This window comes from Rattus rattus, chromosome 17, assembly GCF_011064425.1.
Source record: "Rattus rattus isolate New Zealand chromosome 17, Rrattus_CSIRO_v1, whole genome shotgun sequence".
NCBI classification, from domain to species: Eukaryota; Metazoa; Chordata; class Mammalia; order Rodentia; family Muridae; genus Rattus; species Rattus rattus.
In genome coordinates, this window is record NC_046170.1 from 20,596,399 (window position 1) to 20,618,869 (window position 22,471).

General features: G+C 46.3%; 1 pseudogene; it reads left to right on the forward strand.

Moving 5' to 3' along the window:
- The first annotated feature begins 4,615 nt into the window (after nt 1–4,615).
- On the forward strand, nt 4,616–7,472 carry LOC116886644 (annotated as a pseudogene).
- Nucleotides 7,473–22,471: the final 14,999 nt, after the last annotated feature.

Here is a 22,471-nt window from a genome sequence, read left to right on the forward strand (position 1 = left end):
AAAGGACCTTGTGCACCCCATTCTTTTCTTGTTGGCTTTATTAGCAGTGTCACTCTGAACTGAAGACCCTAATGTGAGCAAATGCCCGAACAATAGCAGGCTCCACTTTTAACCTTCAATTAAGTTAGTGACTTTATGTGTTTGCTTATGTGTGTGTGTGTGTGTGTGTGTGTGTGTGTGTGTGTGTGTGTGCGCGCGCGTGTGTGTTCCTGGACAGGCATGTTCATTTATGGTGGAATATGTGGAGGTCAGAGGTTAATGCCAGATCCCTTCTCCCATTGCTTTCTACCTCCCTGTGTGGTTGAATCTCATTGGACCTAGAGCTACCGTTGGTTAGAATGGCTGACCAGTTTAACCCCGGTCAGATCCTCAGGTCTCTGCTTCCCAGCAGTGGGACTATAGTCACGTGCTGCCACATTGGCTTTTTCTGCAGATGTGAGGGCCTTAACTCTGGCTCTTCTGTTTGTGCAGTAGGTACCTTGCCCACTGAGCCACCTTCTCAGCCCCACCATGCTTCAGTTTTGACTCCTGTAGGCTTTCAATGACTCATTGGAAGTCTAAGTGGGGTGACACCTTTTTTGATGTTTCTTCAGACCATTGTATTAGGCCATTGTTTTTATTATTTTCTTTCATAAACTTTCAACTCCTCCCAAAGGACTTCTGTGCATCTCCGTCTTGGAGCTTCACCATTCTCCATACCCAGCTCTTTGTGTATAGTTAGATTAGTTCTGACGTAGCTCACAATGGAGACCAGTGTGAACCTTGGTTTAACTTTGGTTTACCTGATGCACAGACAGAAAGGAGAGACCAATGCTTACGGGGCATGGCTACATCATCTCTGTCCTTCAAACTATACTTCAGAGCAAGTCAGGATGCCACAGAGACACCACTAGCAGGACCAGTCATGTCCCCAGGCACTTGCTAACAGGAAAGAAATTTCTCATTTTTACCCCCAAAGGCCTTACCCTGACACTAGCTTATCAGAGGTTCTACTATGTCTAATGCAGATTACCTTTAAGAATATTGGAATAATGATCCCTAAAAATAGAATCCACTTTAGAAATAACAGCAGAGCATTTAAATAGGTGCCAAGAACGGCGTTAATAGATGTCTGTCATCTAATAATCACAGATGTTATATGAGGAATGTGCCAGAATTTCCCCAACTTACCAATGGGTAGACTGATGGGTAGATGGATGCAGGACCTCATTACCTTGCGTGTCATGAGCTGAGAGCAGTCTCTGACCCAGAGCTCACACACACCAGACAACATGCTGCTGCCAGGCTACAAGGATTATGTCTTGACTTAGGAAACATTTGGAGAGGAGAGAGGAAGTGAGGACTCACGAGGCCGAGTTATCAAAGCAATGCTGGGGAGGCAGGACTCTCAGATGGTGGTGGTGAGGTTCCGACTGCTTGGCAGCTCAGGGGCCAGCATGGAGGAGTTTATGCATGGAGTTCGCGTGTCAGGCTGTCTGACCCTGGCTGGGAGTGGCAGGATGTGACCTCAGCACTAGAGTTGGATGTCATGGCATGACCTCTTAGTGACTCGGAAGTACTTTCCTCCAAGCCTTGGGATGGGGAGCCTTGGTTATTTGAGAGAAGTTTAGTGAGCACTTCCATTATTTTTCCATCAATGTTATAATAGCAGTAAGAGTTCCAAATCCTATACCGTGAGCTGCGGATTCTAGAGAACATGACTGCCCCTGAGACAGGCATCGCTTTCACATGGAGCTGGGCTAACTCCACTGTGTGAGGAGGAAGGACTGTGGGCTCCCCACCGACTCTGGAACAGACTCATTTCCAAAGAAAGCTCTGTAGAGCTTTAGGGTTCTCCGAAAAGCACTTGAGTTAGGGTCTTGTGTGGCCATCTTCCAGAAGGTTCCCAAAGAAGGATTTCCTATGCTCCCGTGAGCAACAAGAAAATCAACAAAGAAGGAGTTCAGTATGGGAGGGGAGGCTGTGTTTAAAGAAGCCCGACATGGTAGGTAGTTCATGTCTTCAATCCTAGAACTTTGGGAAACAGTGGCAGGCAGATCTCTGTGAGTTGGTAGCCTTCCTTTCTATGGAAAGTTCCAGACAGTCAGGGTTTTTTCTGTGCAGCCCTGGCTATCCTGAAACTCACTCTGTAGACCAGTCTGGCCTCAAACTCAGAGACCTGCCTGCCTCTGCCTCCCAAGTGCTAGGGATTAAAGGAATGTGCTACCACCCCTTGGCTTTAAAATGTTGTCGAAGTCCTGTTTTAGTTTCTTGGATTTTATTTTTATTTTTTGAGGATGAGTGTTTTACCTGCATGTATGTAAGTGCACCATGTGCATGGGTCCTGGGTTCTCTACAAGAGCAGTCAGAACTTTTATCCACTGAGCATCATCTTTCCAGTACCTTAAACCTTTTTACATCTATCATCCACCCACACATCCATCCATCTATCCACCCACACATCCACCCACACATCCATCCATCTATCCATCCATCTACTTAGTGTGTAGAGCAGTGTGTGTGTGTGGGTACACACAGAGGTCAGAAGACAAATTGTGAGAACAGTAAATGCTTTCCCTCCACCATGTGGGTTCTGGAGATCACATTCCGGTCATGGTTCTTGACAGCACCTGCGCCCGCCGAGCCATCTCACTGGCCCAGGCTTCTCTTAAAGTTCAAATTTCCTCTCTTGATTAATACCTGTTGGCAGTCACGCTGACGATTGATTAGTTATTTACCACCATGCAGTCAGTTGTCCGGATGGTCCAGGCTCATCCAGGCTTGTACTGAAGTCCTTGTGTTTAGTTGGGGATTAGTTGAGCAGCTGGGGCTGATCGCTAAGAGAGAATTCCAAATACCTATTAGATCTGATTCTGGGTGAAAGTCGTCCAGTTTCTACCTGTGTTGACAATGCTCTACTCCGAGAGAACTCATCAGTAGATGAAGAGTAAATCTTTTAGTATCAGCATTGAATGACAGACTCAGGGGCTTCTAACCCCAAGGCTTGAGAGTTAGAGGCTCTCCAGACCAGAAGTATCACTCTAGCATCTCAGGCTGGAGGCTTACTGTTAATTGCCTGTCTTCGCAGTTGGCAACTACTGTGATGCTTGCTTCAGCAGCAGTCAGTGCCAGCCAGAGCGTACAGCTTGGAAGTATTGGGCACCGGGTCCCCATCTCCTGACAACAGCTAGTGCCAGAGTTCTTAAACCTCAGACTTCCGTTAACCTCAGTGTTAACGCTCTTTTGGACCTTTGGTGTTGAGGTCTCAGCCCTTAGGGCTGGGCAGTTGGCCAGAACTCCCCTAGCCCGTCCCTGTTTTGCGTCTTCACAGCCTCTGTTCCATCGTTCTTTATTGCCTCTGCTGCCTCTGCTTCCGCTGTCTCTGACTCTAAATACTCTGCCTCAAAGAAGTCTGTTTGCCCCACTGCCACTTCTGACAGACAGAGGTTCTACCTTTACCCCCCCCCGCACCCTCCCAGTTTTTGATGTCATTATGCAGGTGAAGGCAGACAAGATAAAACGAGGCCTGTCATTGGACGAGAAGGAAGGATGGGCGGGAACAAAGTTTTAGAAGCAGGAGAGAGAGGCAGAGTGAGAGGTGGAGCTGGGAGAACGTGGTGGTAGATGTAAGACTCTTCTCTGCGCACAGATACAGGTTGTTATGACTGTTGTTGTTGTTTTGTCTCCTCCCCTAACCCCTGGAGCTGAAGACCGAACCCAGGGTCTTGCACTTGCTAGGCAAGCGCTCTACCGCTGAGCTAAATCCCCAACCCCTGTGACTATTTTTTTTTTTTTTTTTTTTTTTTCTTTTTTTTTTTTCGGAGCTGGGGACCAACCCAGGGCCTTGCGCTTCCTAGGCAAGCGCTCTACCGTGAGCTAAATCCCCAGCCCCTCCCTGTGACTATTTTTAAGGGATGGGTGTGTATAGGATTTTGTGCTGTCCAGATGTCGATATCTTATCAATTGGATCAGAGGTTATTGTGTGGTGTGTTCTTTCATGTGGTGACTTAATTGAGTCCACAGTAAGTGAGCTGCGAGAAATGTGGTCTCTGTATGAAGCTGTCGTGGCAGCAACCTGCCTTGGGAACTGGATGGGTAGAGAGATTGCTGCCAGGCCCAGAGAGTAGCCGTCGGCAGTGTGAGATGGGACAGAGCTTAGCAGGTGAGACGCTTTGCTGACTGAGATGAAAATATCCCACAGATGCCATGTGGCCCTACATACGCTACTGGCACTAGCGAGGAATAAAAAACCATTGTTTTTTTTTTTTTTTTTTTTTTTTTTTTTTTTTTTTTTTTTACTGCCACAACTTCACGCCCACTGTGGACACTTTTCTGTCTTCTCTCTTCTGTTACCACGTCATCCTGCTGTACTTTCACTAAAAATCAAGGCAAAATGAGGAAAAGACAGCCAGTTATTGAGCCTGATATTGCTATTCCAGGGGATAGTACAAGAAAGTATCTTCCAGATGACTCAAAAGTGAACTGACAGCCACGGGTGGGACATCTGTGTCACACTTGACTCCGCCGAGGCTCATGGTCCATCAAGGAAAAGAGGGCAGAAAGAGCAAGAGACAGACAGAGGTCATGGAGGACCAGACGAACGCTGTCTTCTGAAAGGGACAAGATCTCTGCACTCATGAGCTCACAGCCGACGTGGGAGCCTGTACAAGACTTGCACAAGACCGAGCCAGCCAACGTGCAGCACGGTGGGTGGAAGGGCCCACAATCCTTCACCCCCCGTGGAGGCACCCCCGAGAGTTGGTGGCTTCTGGAAGGTCAGTTTTCTTTAAGGGTGTGGCCCCTGATAGGTCCCACATCTCTGAGTATACGGGCACAAACTGGAATCCGTGGGCTAGAGAGAAAAAGAGATAGCGCAGTTGGGAGGGGCTGGATCTGGGAGGGATTAGGGGATGTGTGGGGTGTGAATACAATGAAAACCCACTGTCTGCCCATAGGAAATCCTCAGAAATGTATGAGAAGTATTATATAAGTGTGATCTGAAAGTGAGCAGTTTGGTTACATGGACAGGAACGGGTATGACAGACATAGCACAGCCTTTTATGCAAAGAAGGGACTGTGGCTTCACCAATCACAGCATGGTAATTCATGCAAATGAAGGATTGTGCTCCCACCAATCATAGGCTTTCTACTGGCCCATGGGGAGGTGCTCTCCTCTGGCTTCATAAGAACAGTTGCAGGAGGAGTGAGGTCATTTAAAGTTCACTGAAGCTTGACTTATGAATTGGTCCTCGCTCCCAAGGCTGACAGGCTGCCTGGAGTGGCTAGTCATGGCTGGAACATGACTTCTGAGGCTGCTGGGGTGTTCTCAGAGTGCTTGTAAAATAACCAAAACAGCCCTGCTGGCATGAGAGCATTTCAGCCAGTTGATTGGAATGGAACTGCTTGACTGACAGGTCCCTGCACAGGGCTGCCAGGTACAAGGGAAGGGCTCATCAGATGGCAAGTGCTCGACAATTTCAGTCATTCACAGAAAGCAGTAAGGAAAGCGTAACTCAGTATTGGTATTTCTAGCAGTATCGAACAGTCCTCGATAGCAGTTAATAATGCTTGAATAGTCCTTCACTTCTTGCCACAAGAAGAGGGGAGTCCTTCTGATCTTTCTCAGTGGAGTGAGTCCCGAGTCACGAGATGTTGAACTAACATGATTCTAGTGGAGGGCCTCTTATTTAAAATTTTATTAAGGCCAGGGGTGGTGGCGCACGTCTTCAATCCCAGCACTTGGGAGACAGAAAATAGATCTCTGTGCGTTCCTTGACAGCCTGGTCTACATAGTGAGTTCCAGGACAGTCAGGGCTATGTAGAGAATCCCTGCCTGAAAAAAAATGTAGTTGTGCTCCAGGACTGCTGCTGTGTGGTGGAGCCGAATTCCTCACACAAAGAAATGGCGTCCTCCTGGAGTGACCGGTCATGGAATGCAGTAGATGTATTTAATAACATGAAAGCCATCATCAGGTGTCTGTAACCGAAATGCACCATGGGAAACAGTGTTTGGATGTGGACATATATTATACCCTGGCGTGCACACGTCCCTGGAATGTGAGTCTCTTGGCTTTGAGCTCACCACGGAGAGATTCGTCTCCACTGCCTCTCCCTAGGAGCTTCCCAGCTTCGCAGATGATTCTAAATTCTTTACAGAGGACTTGTCTTTGACACATTCTACTGAGACCTTTAAAAGCCGATGCCTATGGAAACCTCATCTTTTGTGCACACAGATTTAACTTCAGAAAAGGACAGGAAACTAGAGAGCAGTATCCAAATAAGTTTATCCAAGGAGGTGACACAGAAGAGTTTTACATTCTGAACACACTATTCAGTCTCCCAGAGATCTACCTGTTGGCCTGCCTAGTAGATTTTTTTATTTACTAGTCGTCCCGGATATACCAGTTGTAACACAGGATTTAAAGATGGGGACCTCTTCGTATCTTACCAGGATATGAGAGCCACAGTCCACTGGGTCCATTACAAAGACTCTCTTTAGGAAAAGACAGTTGAACAATCTTGAGAAGTATATAGTCAAAGATGAGAAGTTGCCATTGCTCCCGTGTCAGATGAAGGAATTACGGAAAGTATTTCTTGCCACTAACGGTGACTATAAATACACAGATAAAATCATGACTTACCTGTTTGAGTTCGCACATGGCCTCAAGCCTGGGAGCTCCCATCAATCACAACAGTCTTACTTTGGTCTGATTTTGGATGCATGGAAACCTCTTTTTGGAGAAGGCCCAGTAAGTACTATAACAGGTGAACACCTAACACTAGAAAACTGAAAATTGCTACCTACACAGGCTCCCTGGTGCATGGCATCACCTTCTCAGGAGATTCATCTGATTCAGTCTGTGACCTGCTGGGAGCCAAGGGCAAAGACATTTTGTATACTGGAGATCACATATTTTGGGACATTTTGAAGTCAAAGAAGAGATTAGAGTGGAGAGTTTTCTTGGTGGGTCCTAAGCTTCCACAAAAGCTCCTTGTCTGACTGACATAGTTCACTTTTTGAAGATCTCAGAGCTTGGATAGTTTCTTGGGTGAAATCTACAAGCACCTCGACAGCGGTAACCACGAACGCTAGGACATTAGTTCCATCCAGGGACAGGTTAAGACAGTAACTTATAACATGGATGTGCACAGTGGGATGGTGGGAAGTCTGTTTCATAATGGCTCCCAGCAGACACTCTCTGCCATCAAGTGATGTGTTACGCCGATCTCTAGGCAGCATCCCTCATCAGCCTGCTGTACTACCCATTCAGCTAGCCGGTCAGAGCTGCCCATGCCCTGAGGCCACATGGATCAACAGTGGGGCGCACACATGCGGCGAACAATGAGATGGTCCTCTCAGAACTGCATGTCAGTGAATTTCAAAGACACCCACTTACGAGGTCCACTAGTGAGATCAAGATTCCCGAACCACTTCCCAGTACCCTCAGGAGATTACATACCTCCATGATGATGATGATGATGATGGTGATGATGATGATGGTGGTGGTGGTGGTGGTGATGATGATGGTGATGATGATGGTGATGGTGATGGTGATGGTGGTGGTGATGATGGTGGTGGTGATGATGATGATGGTGGTGATGATGGTGGTGATGATGATGGTGGTGGTGGTGGTGATGGAGGAGGAAGAGGAGGAGGCAAATTAAAACCCTGGGCACCCAAGTCTGGCAGGACTCATAGGTGAAGGGGTGGCCTTAGAAAGGGTGGGAGGACTCCATCAGGAGTACATTCGGAAAGCCCCTATTCCATTCCCCTTCTTCTATAAGGGTACTCCCCCTCCCCAACCACCCCGACCAAAGCATCTTATAGAGGAATTCACACCTACCCTGGTGGTAAGTGTGGTAGCAAGCAGCAGGCTTGGTGGCCAGACAGGAAGCTGAGAGAGAGCTTACATCTCCAACCACAAGCATGAAAGGGAGGAAGTGAACTCAAGTATCTCAAAGCCTGTCCCCGGTGATGCACTTCTTCCAATGGGGCTGCTCCAGCCGCATGTCCCCAAGCAGCGCCACCAACTGGAGAACAGGTGTTCAGACACCTGAGACTGTGAGGGACACCCCTCGTTCAGTCTACCCTTCCCTTCAGTGAGGCTCACTATAATGAGGGTCTTGAGGCCATGGTGAGGCCTTGAAGTAGGAGAGAGCATTAGACAGCACACAATACATGGGAGATTTTACACGTGAGGTTTAAAGGGGAAAGGAAAAGAGAGGCTTCGTTAACAGTGAGGAAAATAAATAGGCTGATAGAGAACGCCACCCAGAGAGGAATTTAGAGGAAGCCTGAGGACGTCTTCAGAGAGCAGTCTTTATATCTGGACCAAATCCTACCAAGGAATCCTAGGCCAGTTCCCACAAGAGACTCAGGCCAATCCACAGAACAAAGGAAAAGTCTTTTTATATCTGTAATGGGAAGTTAAACGTCACAAGATTTAGTACTCCATAGTGTAGGAGTAGGGAAGTCAAACACCATACACTGTGTGATCCTCAGCCACGGTGCGGAGTGGCTCTTAACTCTCTGTATCAGGGAGAGCTTCCGGGAGGCCCGGTCTGCTTTAGGCTGCTGGATCAGGACTGGTGTCCTCACAATCTTGAACAGCAGGGAGATGCTGGTGCTCTGGCTGTCTGCCAACTGTGTTTATAAACCTTGTAGACCACGGTTTTGTTTGACTTAGGGACAGAAAGGGGTAGGGAGAGGTACAGTGGGTATGAAGTGGTGAGGATGAGTTTGGTGTGTCATCTCTTGAGGTGTCTCTGAAAGAATCGGGGTGAAGTTAGCGATGGACATTTGAGTCATTTGGATCATTGTCCCTGAGGACGCTTCAGACAAGGTATTGGAGATCTACCAATCTGTAAGGCTGCCAGTCCCAAGGCCCACCTGGACTGTACCTGGAAGCACTTAGTATGTGTGACCAATGTCAGTGCTGGAATGTGTCCTGGGACATTCAGACCAGCCTTGGTGGTCAGGCAGGGTGGCATTAATGGGGTCACATGATTGATGGGTGGGGACTAGTTCTACGGTATGGTATTAGAGCCTCTGTGGAGATGAGATGTAGGTTCAAGCTGCCAGAAAATCATTTCCCAGAAGACTTACAGGGACAATGGAATGGTTAAGACACACTGATATCCAAAGAGAGGTCCACTGGGAAGAATGGCTAGACATTTGGGGAGTGTCACAGGGCCCACTGGGAAGGATGGGTAGATGTTTGGGGAGTGTCACAGTAAATTCAGAGCTCTGGGACAGGCACATTGAAGTATATCCGTGTTCAAGACAGAATCATTTCAGTGTCAGTCAGAGCTCTGACGAGTTCATACTCAATTTAATATCTAATTCCACTTGGTTGGTTTTATGGAGGGGAAAATGCCCTCCAAATGTCCCTAGAGGACCCCTAGATCCATTTGTAGGGGAAGAGTGCAGTAGTCTTAGCAAGGTTTAATTTTAGCCAGTGCTTGTATTTAAGACAGTTCTTCATTCTGTTGAAACCTGAGGACGGCTGGGCTTGTGGGTTCTCTTTGAGCATAGTCCTGCTCCTCCCGGGCAGGCTCTAGTCAGCCACATCGTCAACAGTTTTCTGAGCCCTGATTCTACCTTGGCTATGTGCTCAGGTGACACACACAGGGCAGCCGAGCTTCTCAATCACAGAGTTTTTCTGTGTACGAATACAGAATACACACATGGAGAATGAGTATCCCTCTCTGAAGTGCTTGGAGGCAGAATCTTACAGTTCCACCTTTCTGCAGACTGTGGATATTTGCAGAGCCACAATGAGACGTAGGGATGAAGGAACCCAAGATTAAACATGCAGTCCATTAGCATTTTCCACCTCCCTAATGTATGGGACCCAAGGCTAATTTACATAATATGGTCAACGATTTTGAGTACGAAGTGAAGTTTTATGATGTGAAATTCACTTGTGAATCATTTCAACACACCCAGATAGTTCAGATTTTGGAACATTGCTCTTTTTGTCTTTCTTTCTTCTTTTCTTTCTTTCTTTCTTTTCTTTTTTTTTTTTCAAGACAGGGTTTCTCCAAGTAACGCTGGCTGTCCTGGAACTCTCTCTGTAGACCAGGCTGGCCTTGAACTTAGAGATCTGCCAAAATGCACGCATACGAGCACACACACACACACACACACACACACACACACACACACACACAGAGAGAGAGAGAGAGAGAGAGAGAGAGAGAGAGAGAGAGAGAGAGAGAGAAACCAAGCCAAAGCACAGGGAAAGGTCTCATGGTGGAAGCTGCAGAGTGTCACAGTGTGTCCCACAATGTGTCCCTCTGTCCACACATCTTCACTTGCAAATGTTCTTTGCAATGAGTCACTGGTCTGATTTGAGATCTCTGGCATCTGTGACATCATCAATACTGGATCCTCACCGGGGCTCCTCCCAGTTATCCTGTTGGTGCCCTGTGTCGTGGACAACCTCCAGGTTTGGAACAGCCCCTGTCACACGTCTCAACTGTTCACAGATGATAAAGTTTGGGGCGCAGGGTGGGAGCAGCAATTCAGAACCTTGGATCTGGGCCTGGGTGGTATCTGAGTGTTGAGGCCTGGATAACTGCTGCCTGTCTAGTCAGCCATTTCGTGATGACATTACCCTTACTAGGAAACTTAATCATGCAAGTTGAGTGCACATCCCGTTATGTTCTGAGCTTTGATGTTCTTAGAACCCAGCCACAGCAGAGATCCATTAGACAGGCTTTGTGTAATTAACTACACTAAGCTTGGACCCAAACCCCCTGCCCAGCAGCACTTTCTGCACCTGTGTATGAGCTTTTATGGTTTGGGCCTTTATAACCTGCCCATGGGTGGAGCCCGACATAAGAGAGACACCCACACCGATATAAGAAGCCACTTGGAGTCAGACTTCCATTTTGAGTAGGGGGTAGAGTAAAATTTTAAGTTCCTGAGACCTCTCTGGGAAGTGACATCCTACTTGGCAGAAAGAGACATGCGCATGGGTAACTGACATCCTGGTTGGCAAGTTAGGACATGAGTGTTAGACAGGGCAAGTCGCACCCCCACAGTGGAATACCCTAACCAATGAGAACAGGTAAGTGTACCACGAAGACACGTTCCTGAGGAAGTTCCTTATCCCTAAATCCTGATTGGTGAAATAACTTGGCCCTGATGTTTATGGATTTCAGGTTTAAAAGCTCTATAGGATCCTGGTTCAGGGTTGAAGTCAGCTCTAGAGTCAGGTTTATAACCCTGATCAATCAGTCCTGGGGCAAATGCTCATTAAACCATCCCTGTCTGACAGAGATCTGTGTGCTGCCCAGGAGAGGGGCAGGGCTTGCTCTCCTGAGTGCTGCAGCCATCAAGGGACAGGGCCAGCTCACCAGTACCCAGGACCCCAGGGCCAGTTCTTCCAATCACAGCAGGTGGTGTAGGGCAGGAGGCGGGGGAGGGCCTCAGCCCCGCACCCACACCACCTCACAGCAGAGTACACATGTGGACGTCAGAGGATTGCTTGTTGAAGACTCTTCTCTCCTACTATGTGGGCCCTGGGTCAAACTCTGGTCGTCGGGTAAGTGCCCTCCCCCACTGCTCTATCTCCTGCCCCCATTTTGCAGTTTAGATTTTTGTGTGCCCAACTTGCAGTTTACATAAAACAGCTTGAATGGAAAGATGAATCCTTTCTCTCTGGAGCCCTAGGACCACAGTATAATTCACAGTCACAGACCTCTAGTTTCAAACCTGGGGCAAGCGGCTGGGTGCCTATTTAACATATCAAAGCAAAGCTGACCTTCAGGTTCTCCCAGAATCCCTACCTGTTACAGGATATGGCTGGCATAGCCCATTCTCTACCCTGATCTTTCCAGCCCAGCAGCTTGGCTTCTCTTCCCCAAGAAGCTCTTTCCTATATAATACAGACATTTTGGTCACCTATTGTCTCTGTGCCCTGCCCCCTCGCCTTCTGGTTCTTCCTTGGTTCTTCCTTGGTTGTCTGGTTCTACTTGGCTCTTCTCTCTCCCCCTGCCCTGTTCCCCAGATGTGCCTGCCCCTGGCTAAGCGCCCCCACACCATACCTAGGAGCAGCCATGTTCTTTCCTCTCCTTTTTACCTCTTTTTCCCACTGACTCGACATGGCTGTGTGTTGTGTGACGGTGGCCAACCTCAGAACTCAGGAATTCAGTACTCCTGCTCCTTTTTCTCTTCCTCCCTGGCTTACACTGACTGTCAAAGGAACAAATGGCATCTAAGCACTGCCTCTTCCTGCCTAAAGGGACGACAGACAGGAGGAGCTCAGTAGAACAAATGCAGTTTGACGCTTGGACACCAATGACAGACCCTCAGCTGCCTAGCTCATCCAAGGGCCAGCGTCTATGCAATACTGCTCAGCTCAAAGGAGTCGAGGTAGAGGGTGATCTCCAAGCCTTCAAAGCCAAGAAAATTCGTGCATTTTCTATTGCTTGAATTGCAGTGTCTGAAATGTGTTTGTTTGAGGAAAGGTGGTATTTTTAATATTTCCTTGAAATTATTACTTTTCTTCTTTTTCTTCTTTATCATTGTCTGCAGCTTCTGCTTCTCTTCCTCCCTTTGTTTTTGAGAACAAGCCAGCCTTAAACTCCCCATATAGATGAGGGCGCGCTTGAATTTCTAATTGAGGAGTACCCCGCCAGATTTTACTATTCCAGTTTATAGAAGCAAAGCACTGTCTCTTTTGTGATGAGTCACAAAGGTAAGCTATGGCATTTTCAACAGCAGACATTTGACACAGAACGCTTTTCTGAAGCAGAGTTTAAAACGTTCAGGAAATACACTGATACCCCACCTTGGCAACACAAGGTCTTTGGGGTTGGTGTTCTCTAGTTTAGAAGCAGAGGAGGAAGGGAAGGAGAGAGGGTCAAAGGGCAGGAGGTAGCCTCAGAATTCCAGGCTGAGGGGCAGACCTCAGACCACTCGCAGATTTTGTTTAGACATGCCTCCTCCCTCTCTTCCCTCATTGCAGCCAACAATTAGACCCTTCTATCCATTTCCAGCTAGAAAAGCTTAAGAAATACCACCAACTCTTGATTCTACCAGTTTAAAACTAACAGAAAATAAGGAAAAACAAACAAACAGACAGACAAACAACAACAACAAAACCCTCTTTACCCACAGTTAAAGTTCCCAATCTCTAGAACAGGATCGAAAAAGATTGGTGGATTTTTTTTTCAGTTGCTAGGGAATGTTGGGGTTCCATAAGCCACAAGGGCCATCAAAGCAGATGGAGCAGAGCATTCACTGACCGCCTAGGTAGTCAGTCAGTCGAGGACCTGCAGTGATATGTAGAGCTTAGTTAAGTGTTTCACAGGAAGGGGAGGAGTCCAAGCCAGAGCACTGTATTAGAGGCAGAGTGCTGTATTAGATAGGCGATATGATTTGGAATAAGCTTATCTGTTCCTGATCAAGAAATGAACAGACGTGCTGGATTACACTTTGTTAGGAAAGAGTAAATTACCCAAATGACGATATTCTCCATACCTGATGTGGGTAGGTAATTTAGACACAAAACTATAAAATCAATTTCACTCCTATTTATTGACTATTTGTCACATTCAGGCCAAAGGGAAAACACAAACTGATATTTGGCTCAAAGACCTGCCAGGAGGTGGTTATGTCAGATTATGATGCAGCTGAGAAACTCTGGTCACCCTATGACATCATTGTAGTCATGACATCATCGTTCACTTTTGCAGCAATGTTACTGAGGAGGCGACCACCCTGATGGCAGCTGACTGAGCGAAGTGCATACAAAGATTGATACATGTAACAAGAGGTTGTATTATATTTCTTTGCTATAGTGTGGAACAGTAGTGTGGCTAATCCTCTCTATATTCCCCAGCCGGTGTGTGTGCTTCTTGCTACTGCCCCAAAGTTGTGGATTCTCAAATGAAAGACATACATACATACATACATACATACATACATACATACACACACACACACACACACACACACACACACACACACACACACACCATGGCCTTATTTTTAATATGCCCTAAGCAGCTCAATGGCTGAGCTATTCTGAAACTTCCACATTGCTAATGCCTCCACTCTGATAATCCTAAATTATTACTTACTAAAATCCATATTTCCTCTCTGCTACCCAAGACACAATCGGGGAGGACCTCTTGGGGCTACTCCCACCCCAGCTCTTACATGATTGTTACTCTGTCTTCTGCAGCTCTCCTGCCTGATCCTCCTGCTTTCCCGGCATGGCGATTCTAAATCTTTCCTTGTCCCTGGGTTCTCTTGCCCAGGAAATGTAAAATTCCTCTTCTGTCTCCCTGCCCAGCCATTGACCAATGGCAACTTTATTTACCAATTGGAGCCAACTGGGAGCAGGGACTGTGGTGTCTTACATGTAGATGTGTGAATTGGAACCCAATTAATATACTATAAACAATAAACCAAATCCACAACATTAGTATACTTTAAAACAAAAGATTTATTTTTATGTATTTGAGTGTTTGCCTGCATGTGTGCATGTTATCACATGCATGCAGTTCCCACGGATGCCAGAAGAGGGCACAAGATCCCTCTAGAGCAGGCAACGTGGCTGTGCGCCCTCCCATAGTTGCGTCTCCGCAACCCTACAACGTACTTTTTTTATCATTCAAAGAAGAAATGTGGAATAACAGTGACAGCTCCTACAGACAGCGCTTCACCTGCCGAGGCAAAAGCCGACAGAAACGAGCTGGTTCTCGTTGCAGTGCTCTGAGGCAGAAAGCAAGTAAAACTGTCTGTTTTATAGCTAAGGGACCCTTGGGAGGTGGTGCAGACTTCCCCGGGTGAAGCTGGTCCAGTTCTATCTCCTGCTCTCGCCATCACTTGGGCGTTATTGCAACGTTGTCCGGCATTCACAGTCTGTCAACACCAGGAAACTCTGAAGTCTGGGGGAATGTATTACACACGGGGAGGTAGGAAGTCGGAGTAGGTGGGTGTGTAAGGACGATCAGAGTCCCAGCTCTGTTGCCTGCTCTATGACGCCGACTACAGGCTCAGTTTCCTTAGCAAATAAGTGGTGAGTTTGTGCCTCCTCCTTTTCTTCCTCACTATTTAAAAAGTCTTTGCTTCTGCTTTGGTCACTTCCTAAAATTTCCGCAGGACCTAGCTTCTCCATTCCCTGGCTTTGTTCACGCCAGAGCCTATTACTGCACAGCTCACGGGCAGGGCCCGGGTAGGAGGGTTTCCAGCCCGTGCTGCCCCTGTCTCCTCATCCAGGCTGGACTCTAAACACCACAGCTCTTCCTGATCCCAGCCGTTTCTAACACGGCCTCCATTCTGACTGTTGGAGAGTAGAGGATTAACAGCAATCTTAAGAAAGAAGAAGCAAGGGAGAGATTAGGAGCATTTTTTTTATTGTATTTTGCTTTACAAGGTGGGGTGGGGAGGAACTCCTGAGTTAGCTGAAGGATTTCATAATCTTGGAAGTCAACCTGACACCTTTCTTTGACTATATGATTGCTTGGTTTGGTTTTTTATTTACCAAATTAATTTTGACTATGTTGTGACATGTCCTAGGGAGACAAAGAATGAGATGTAATTGTCTTCCAAGATGTTCACAGCCTAGATAAAAAGAGAAACACTACGAATGGAAAAAAATGGCCTTTACATGTGCTAGGAAGAATTCATACACATGGGGCACACAGAAGAGAGGCTAACTGGAAAGGGGAAGGAGAAACCAGTGGGTGCCACTTGGAAAGGCTCTTGAAAGCCAAATTTGGGGGTTGTAGATTTAGCTCAGTGGTAGAGCGCTTGCCTAGTGCGCAAGGCCCTGGGTTCGTCCCCAGGTCCAAAAAAAAAAAAAAAAAAAAAAAAGCCAAATTTGTTAGTAGCAGAAAGGTATATAAATTAGAGACTGATGACCAAAGACTCTGGATTGTGAAGATTACAAAAGTCTCCACCGTGTCTCAGCCTGACCTTTTGCCGGGTCAGATGAGCCCTATGCCTACCTGACTAGAAGTCACAGCATTGTGACACAGAGTGTTCTCATTCATGGTCAGCTAACTTCTGCCTCAGGCTTTCGTGCGTCCTCTAACTTAAATCACCATATTCAGATTTACTGAGGACAAATCAATAGTTCCATTTCTGGGTCTGCTTTAGTAACTAATGGTCATTGTGCTGTATAACAGAGTACTGGCCGTTTTCTAGAACACTGATTTGGTGGAATAATTTGCTACTGTGTTTGGTGGTTTGCCCTTACTCTCCTTAGAGGTGAGTAATACAGTTGACATTTTACCAAGGAAGAAGAGGCCGTGAAAACTTTTGGGGACCTCTGTAGGTGTCCAGTGGCAGTTAGCGTATGACTGACTGGTTGGAGAGATGCCTTGGTAATTGGCAAGGCATGCTTCTGGGTATATCCACAGGGTGTTTCTAGAAGACTGGTGTGTGCGTCAGTGAGTTGAATGTGCACAGTATCAGGCACTAAGCGGGGCTTATGAGCTCATAAGAAACAAAACGATAGGGGGTTGGGGATTTAGCTCAGTGGTAGAGCGCTTGCCTAGGAGGCGCAAGGCCCTGGGTTCGATCCCCAGCTCCAAAAAAAAGAACCAAAAAAAAAAAAAAAGGAAAAAGGAAAAAAAGAAAACGATGTAGAAGAGAGAGGAAGGCCATGAACACGTAAGCTTTGCCCTAGAGTGGACACCGTTTTGGCTGCCCTGGTCCCTATCCCAGCTATCAGGTTCTAGCCTTTGACCACTGACCCACAGCACCAGCTCTCCAGGGCTTTGAAAATGAACAGATGTCATTTTGAAAGCACAGCTTCGGGTTTAGAGAAGAGATGGGCAGAGAATCCACCGCGTTCAGAATCCCTATCGATACCCACGGATACCTTTACTAATATCTAGTCTCGGTTTGGTACATTTGTTACCATTAGTTTTCCACACAAATGTGGTCTTTTAAAAAAGATTTATTTACGTTGATTTGATAGGTAAGAACATTTTTCCTGTCTGTGAGCCACGTGAGTGCCTGGTGCCCTCAGAGGCTAGAGGTGGGCATCAGATCCCATTGAACCAGAGTTACGGATGGTGTTGGGAATCGAACCTGCGTCCTCTGGAAGAGCAGTCAGTGTTCTTAACTGAGCCATCTTTCCAGCCCTGGATGATACTTTCTTACAAGCCAAACTCAACTGTATTCTGATGTCCCTCCTTTTTTGAGTCCATGTTCTTTTTCTGCTGTGGCACACCATCTCACACTCCATGGTTACTTCTCCTTAGGCTTCTCCTGGCTGTGAGATTCTTAGCTGCCTTTATACCCCTTGACCTTGACAGCTTTGAAAGGTGTTAGTCAGATATGTTACAGGATATCCTTTTGTGGGAAGTGGTCTAAATGCTTTTCTCCTTATTAGAATTTTGAAAGGAAGATCATAAGGTAAATGTCTTTTTTAAAAAAGTCTAGTTTTTTTTTTTATTCTTTATATATATCTGTTAAACGCAAATTCCTGGGGAACAAGGACTATCAGTGGGGATTCTGAACATGGTGTGCTCTCTAAACCTAAAATTAGTCTTCAAAGGTGACACCTGTTAGTTCAAAACATGGTTAAGGCTGTGTTGCTGGGTCTTTGATGTGCGTCCCTTGTCCTTCCTGTGTTAATGGGTTTAGCTAACGTCATTAAAGCAGGAGTGTCAGCCTGGTGCCTTTCCCTGCATACCGCCTTCTCTTCTCTCAGGCAACCAGGGAAGGACGAAACCTGTGAATGCAGCATAAACATCTTGGGACTCAGGAAGGAAAGGGATATGGAAAGTCTAATATTCTAGAGCTCCACATAGCTAATAAATTTTAGAAATTCGTGTAAATTAAAAAAAAAAACAAACCAACCAACCACATTTGAGACCTAAGCAGACAGCACAATAAGTCACTCGTCGCTGACACAAAGATCTGTTTGCCATTGGATGTCAGGGACCTATGGTTCCAAACATTTCATTACTTCTCTGTGATGTCAAGGCCAGAGAATAGACAGCAGCTGCAGATCTACCAGGACGGATATCGCAACAGCATCTTTCTCCCTCACACTCACAGTTAGCCTGTCCTATGAGATAATGTGCATTTGGTCGTGGAAACATCTACCCAGAATTCCTTTAGTTTCTTCTTATATTGTAAAAAGAAGTAAACGTAAATTTGATTGTTAAATATAAAGACAATTGTTTTTTTGAGGAATTGTGTCTTGCATGTTCTATGTGTGTTTGTGTGTGTGTGTGTATGTATGTATGTGTGTGTATGTGTGTATATGTGTGTATGTGTGTATATGTGTGTATGTTGTGTGTGTGTATATGTGTGTATGTGTGTATATATGTATGTGTATGTATGTGTGTATGTTTGTGTGTGTATGTGTGTGCATGTGTATGTGTGTGTATGTGTGTATGTGCGTGTATGTGTGTGTGTATGTGTGTGTGTGTATGTGCACATATATGCACTCACACTAAGAAAATAAGATGTCTAACTAACAGATACAGACCAATTTTGGTGATTCTAGATTGCAGGATTTTCGTTGGTATTTTTTACTTTTCTTCTTTATGTAATTGTGTAAACCAGCACTTGATTAAATCTTAGCAACATTTTGCAACTCCTTAAAAAGAAGTAGAGAGAGGGTGGAAAAGGTGGGAGTCATTTTCTTGTTAGAACCCTGAGGAAAGGGGATATCAGAGGTAGAGGAGGAAGGCCTGCTTCTTTGAAATCAAAGGATAAAAAGATAATTACAGAGATTAAAAGAAAAAGTAAAACGTAGCTGGGGCTTCACACCAGATGTTCACATGGCCGCCACCATTTCTGAAGAAGCAAGACGAAATCGTTTCCAGTGGGCATTCCTTTATATAGGCTGCCCCAAAGCACATGGGACCCAGGTTCAGAAGCAATTACCGTTCTGATGTGAGTGCTGACTGTCTTGTCGGTGAGGGAACCTCATTATTGCCAACCAAGATAATCCTAGACCAGAAAGTCTGAGTAGTGAAGACACAAGTCCACAGGAACGTGAAAGACAAAGAGACAAACAGAAACAAGAGTAGCAATAACAGTGGCCGTGGAAGTGATGGGTGTGACCTACAGGCCAAGCAGCAGCAGACGAGAGCTCCCTGTGTATTTCTTGGTCTGGGGCTCTGTTGTGGCTGCTGTGTCCTTTTGTAGTTGAATGTTTGTTAGTTGAGGCGAGGTCTCACTATGTGGCTCTGGTGGGTCTTAGGCTGCTGTGTTGAACAAGCTGGCATGGAACCGACAGTAACATTCCTGGCTGTGCCTTCCTAGTGCTGAGATTGTAGGCGTTGGCTACCACACCCCCTTTGTCTGATTTTTTTTTTAAAAACTTCTACAATGTTGCAGAGACTATCGGGGTCACACGGCTAGGGAGTGGCAGGAATGGCGTCCAGTCCAGCTTTCATGACAAAGCTAGGTGAGTCATATTCTCTCTCTCTCTCTCTCTCTCTCTCTCTCTCTCTCTCTCGCTCTCGCTCTCTCTCTCGCTCTCTCTCTCTCTCTCTCTCTCTCTCTCTCTCTCTCTCGCTCTCTCTCTCTCTCTCTCTCTCTCTCTCTCTCTCGCTCTCGCTCTCTCTCTCTCTCTCTCTCTCTCTCTCTCTCTCTCTCTCTCGCTCTCGCTCTCGCTCTCTCTCACTCTCTCTCTCTTTCCTCCCCCCTCTCCTGCCGTTTTCCATGGAGACGTACCTTTCCACAGTTCAGTACCTTGCTGAGGTCTTTGTTTGCGTAGGCATATTCAAAGAACACACTGCAGTGCCCTCCAAGTGTTCTCTGCGGATGAAAAGCGAGTTTCCTCTATCTTATTTCTTGCATCTTAGGTTACTTTCATTTTTGCAAACTCAATTTCTCCCTAAATCATTGGAATGGCACCTTTTGCCCTGCGTGGACAAAGTATCCCTCGTTATCTCCTCCTGCCTGGTAATGCGACCCCAGGATGCGGATCCAAGACTTCACTTTCAGTGCTGACACACATTCTCTCTTTGCCCTTGGTCAATCTGTCTGCTTCTGTGTCCTTAAATGTATGAAGGCAGAAGGAGGAACCTCAGCCCAGCATTCCTAAAGCCCCAGCACATTTATTTTTTACATATTAGCAAGGCCTTTGGCAAAAGGTCAAATGGAATGGACAAGTGGGCCAGTGAGCGGGCTCAGCCTATAAAGTTGCTGGCCACCAAGTCTGTGACCTGAGTTTGATCCACAGAACGCACACGGTAGAAGGAGACAAATAACGTCTTCAAATTGTCCTCTGACACACACAGTCCTTGGTGCAATCATGTACACATGCATAGAATGAATGAATGAATGAATGAATGAATGAATGAGTGAGTGAATATAAACAGAGTCTTTTTAAAAAGTTGTTTGGAGTACAAATAAACATTTTTTGTTGCTTATGCCGTTGTCTCAGCTCTAGTTTCTCCTACAAGATGATCTAACAAGTTGTAAATCTCCTCTACCAAATGAGCTCCCCTCGGGTTGGCACCAGGGCCATACTTGTCTCTGAAGCATCCCCACTCTCGCCAGGCTGGTGCTGATTGGGTGGCTTAATCGACAGAGATGGTTATTCTTCCGGCTCAAGACCTTCCTGACTTGTAGGTCGCCATTGTCCCTCTGTGTTCTTTCTCCACACATATGCATCTCCCGCACATTTTCCTCTTCTTCCGATGACATTTCTAATGCTTTCCTCCTCTTCTGACCATGTTTCTTTAAAGGCCGTAGTTTGTGTAGCTGTCCCTCTGGATTGAAACTTTCCTTCCTACTGGAAGGAAGTTAAGAATCCGGAAGTCTTCAAAACGCTTAGGATTTGGGAAACTCAGAAAGTTACAGGATTCACGGCTCTATGGAGTAAACAGGCACTGAGGAGAGGATGCAGCTTGCCCCTGTGTTTCTGTGTCTTCGCTGATGGTGAGGAGGGACTCTTCAGCGAGCCAGGAGCCAGGAGCCAGTGATGGACCCACACCTGTAGGTCGCCCTTACCCACACTTTTGTAAGCGGCTCAAATAAACTCATTGCTTCGCCGAATCACACTCGAGTGGAATTATTTCTTTTGTCTGTTGTAGGTGCCTATGTGGGCACATAGTGTGAACAGATGTTGGTACCTATCTCTGGGGACCCCAAAAACTTACCCAACAGCAATCTTTAAGTATGGCCACATTTTATATTTTTGGTTGTGACCCTAGCCTTTAGTGACTGAGCCATCTCTCCAACCCAAGTATAGCCACATTTTATTTTTTATTTATTTATTTTTTTTGGTTCTTTTTTTCGGAGCTGGGGACCGAACCCAGGGCCTTGCGCTTCCTAGGCAAGCGCTCTACCACTGAGCTAAATCCCCAACCCCAATAGCCACATTTTAAAGGAGGAAGGTGTGGTGGTTTGAATATGCTTGGCCCATAGGAAGTGGCACTATTAGGAGATGTGGTCTCGTTGGAGGAAGTGTGTCACTGTGAGGGTGGGCTTTGAGAGTCCCCTCCCCCATCCCTACCTCTGGCTGCCTTCAGATCGAGATATAGAACTCTTTGCTCTTCCAGCACCATGTCTGTCTAGATGCTGCCATACCTCTGGCCATGATGATAATGGACTGAACCTCTAAAACTGTAAGCCAGCCCCCGTTAAACGTTGTCCTCTGTAAGAGTTGCCATGGTCACGGTGTCTCTTCATAGCCATAGAAACCCTAACTGAGACAGAAATGAAAGCATGCTCTGGCATTCCAGTGAGCTGCTGAGATGAAGGAAAAGCTGGGAAGCGATGGGCCGTGAGGTACACCACCCTCTGTATGACGTTTTCATGTCCTTTGCCTCCCTCAGAGGGGACATGGGGCTTTTCTCTATGCGCTGTCTGTAAGAAGCCCAAGCGAAGAAGGGATTCCCGTCTTCCTCTGCAACGTGCATTTTTCATATGTTAATTGTTTTAATTGTGTTATTAATGTGTGTACACGCCCCATGCGCATGTGTACATGCACTGGCATGTGCATACACGTCAAGGGACAGCTCTGTGGAGTCAGTTCTCTTCTACCTTTATAGGGGTCCCAGGCACTGAGCTCAGATGGTAAGGCCTGAGCAGCAAGCTCCTTATCTGCTCAGTCATGTTACCCGATTTGATCTTTATCTTCTGTGGGGAGTGGTTTGAGACAGGGTCCCACGGTGTGGCCCTGGCTGGCCTGGAACATGCTTTGTGAAGCACGCTGGACTTGAACTCACAAAATCTTCTTGCTTCTGCCTCCCAAGTGTGAGTGGGTACCACCACGCTTATACCTATATGCTAACCTTGATGTACATTTTTCCAGTCCCTACTCTCCGGCCTCAATGGTTCTTTGTCTTTACTTTAAATAACACGTTCCTTTCTTTCCTTTTGTCCCTTTGTAGAATATCCCATGTTGCAATAGTTTTTATTTTTTTCATATTGTTTTAAAATGTTTTATATATGCTGGGAAACCTTTCCAGAATTCCCCTTGTTCTAGCAGTGAGTTCTTAATTTAGTTCCAGATGAGATTTTTTTGGTCCTTTTTGCTTCCACAAAGCC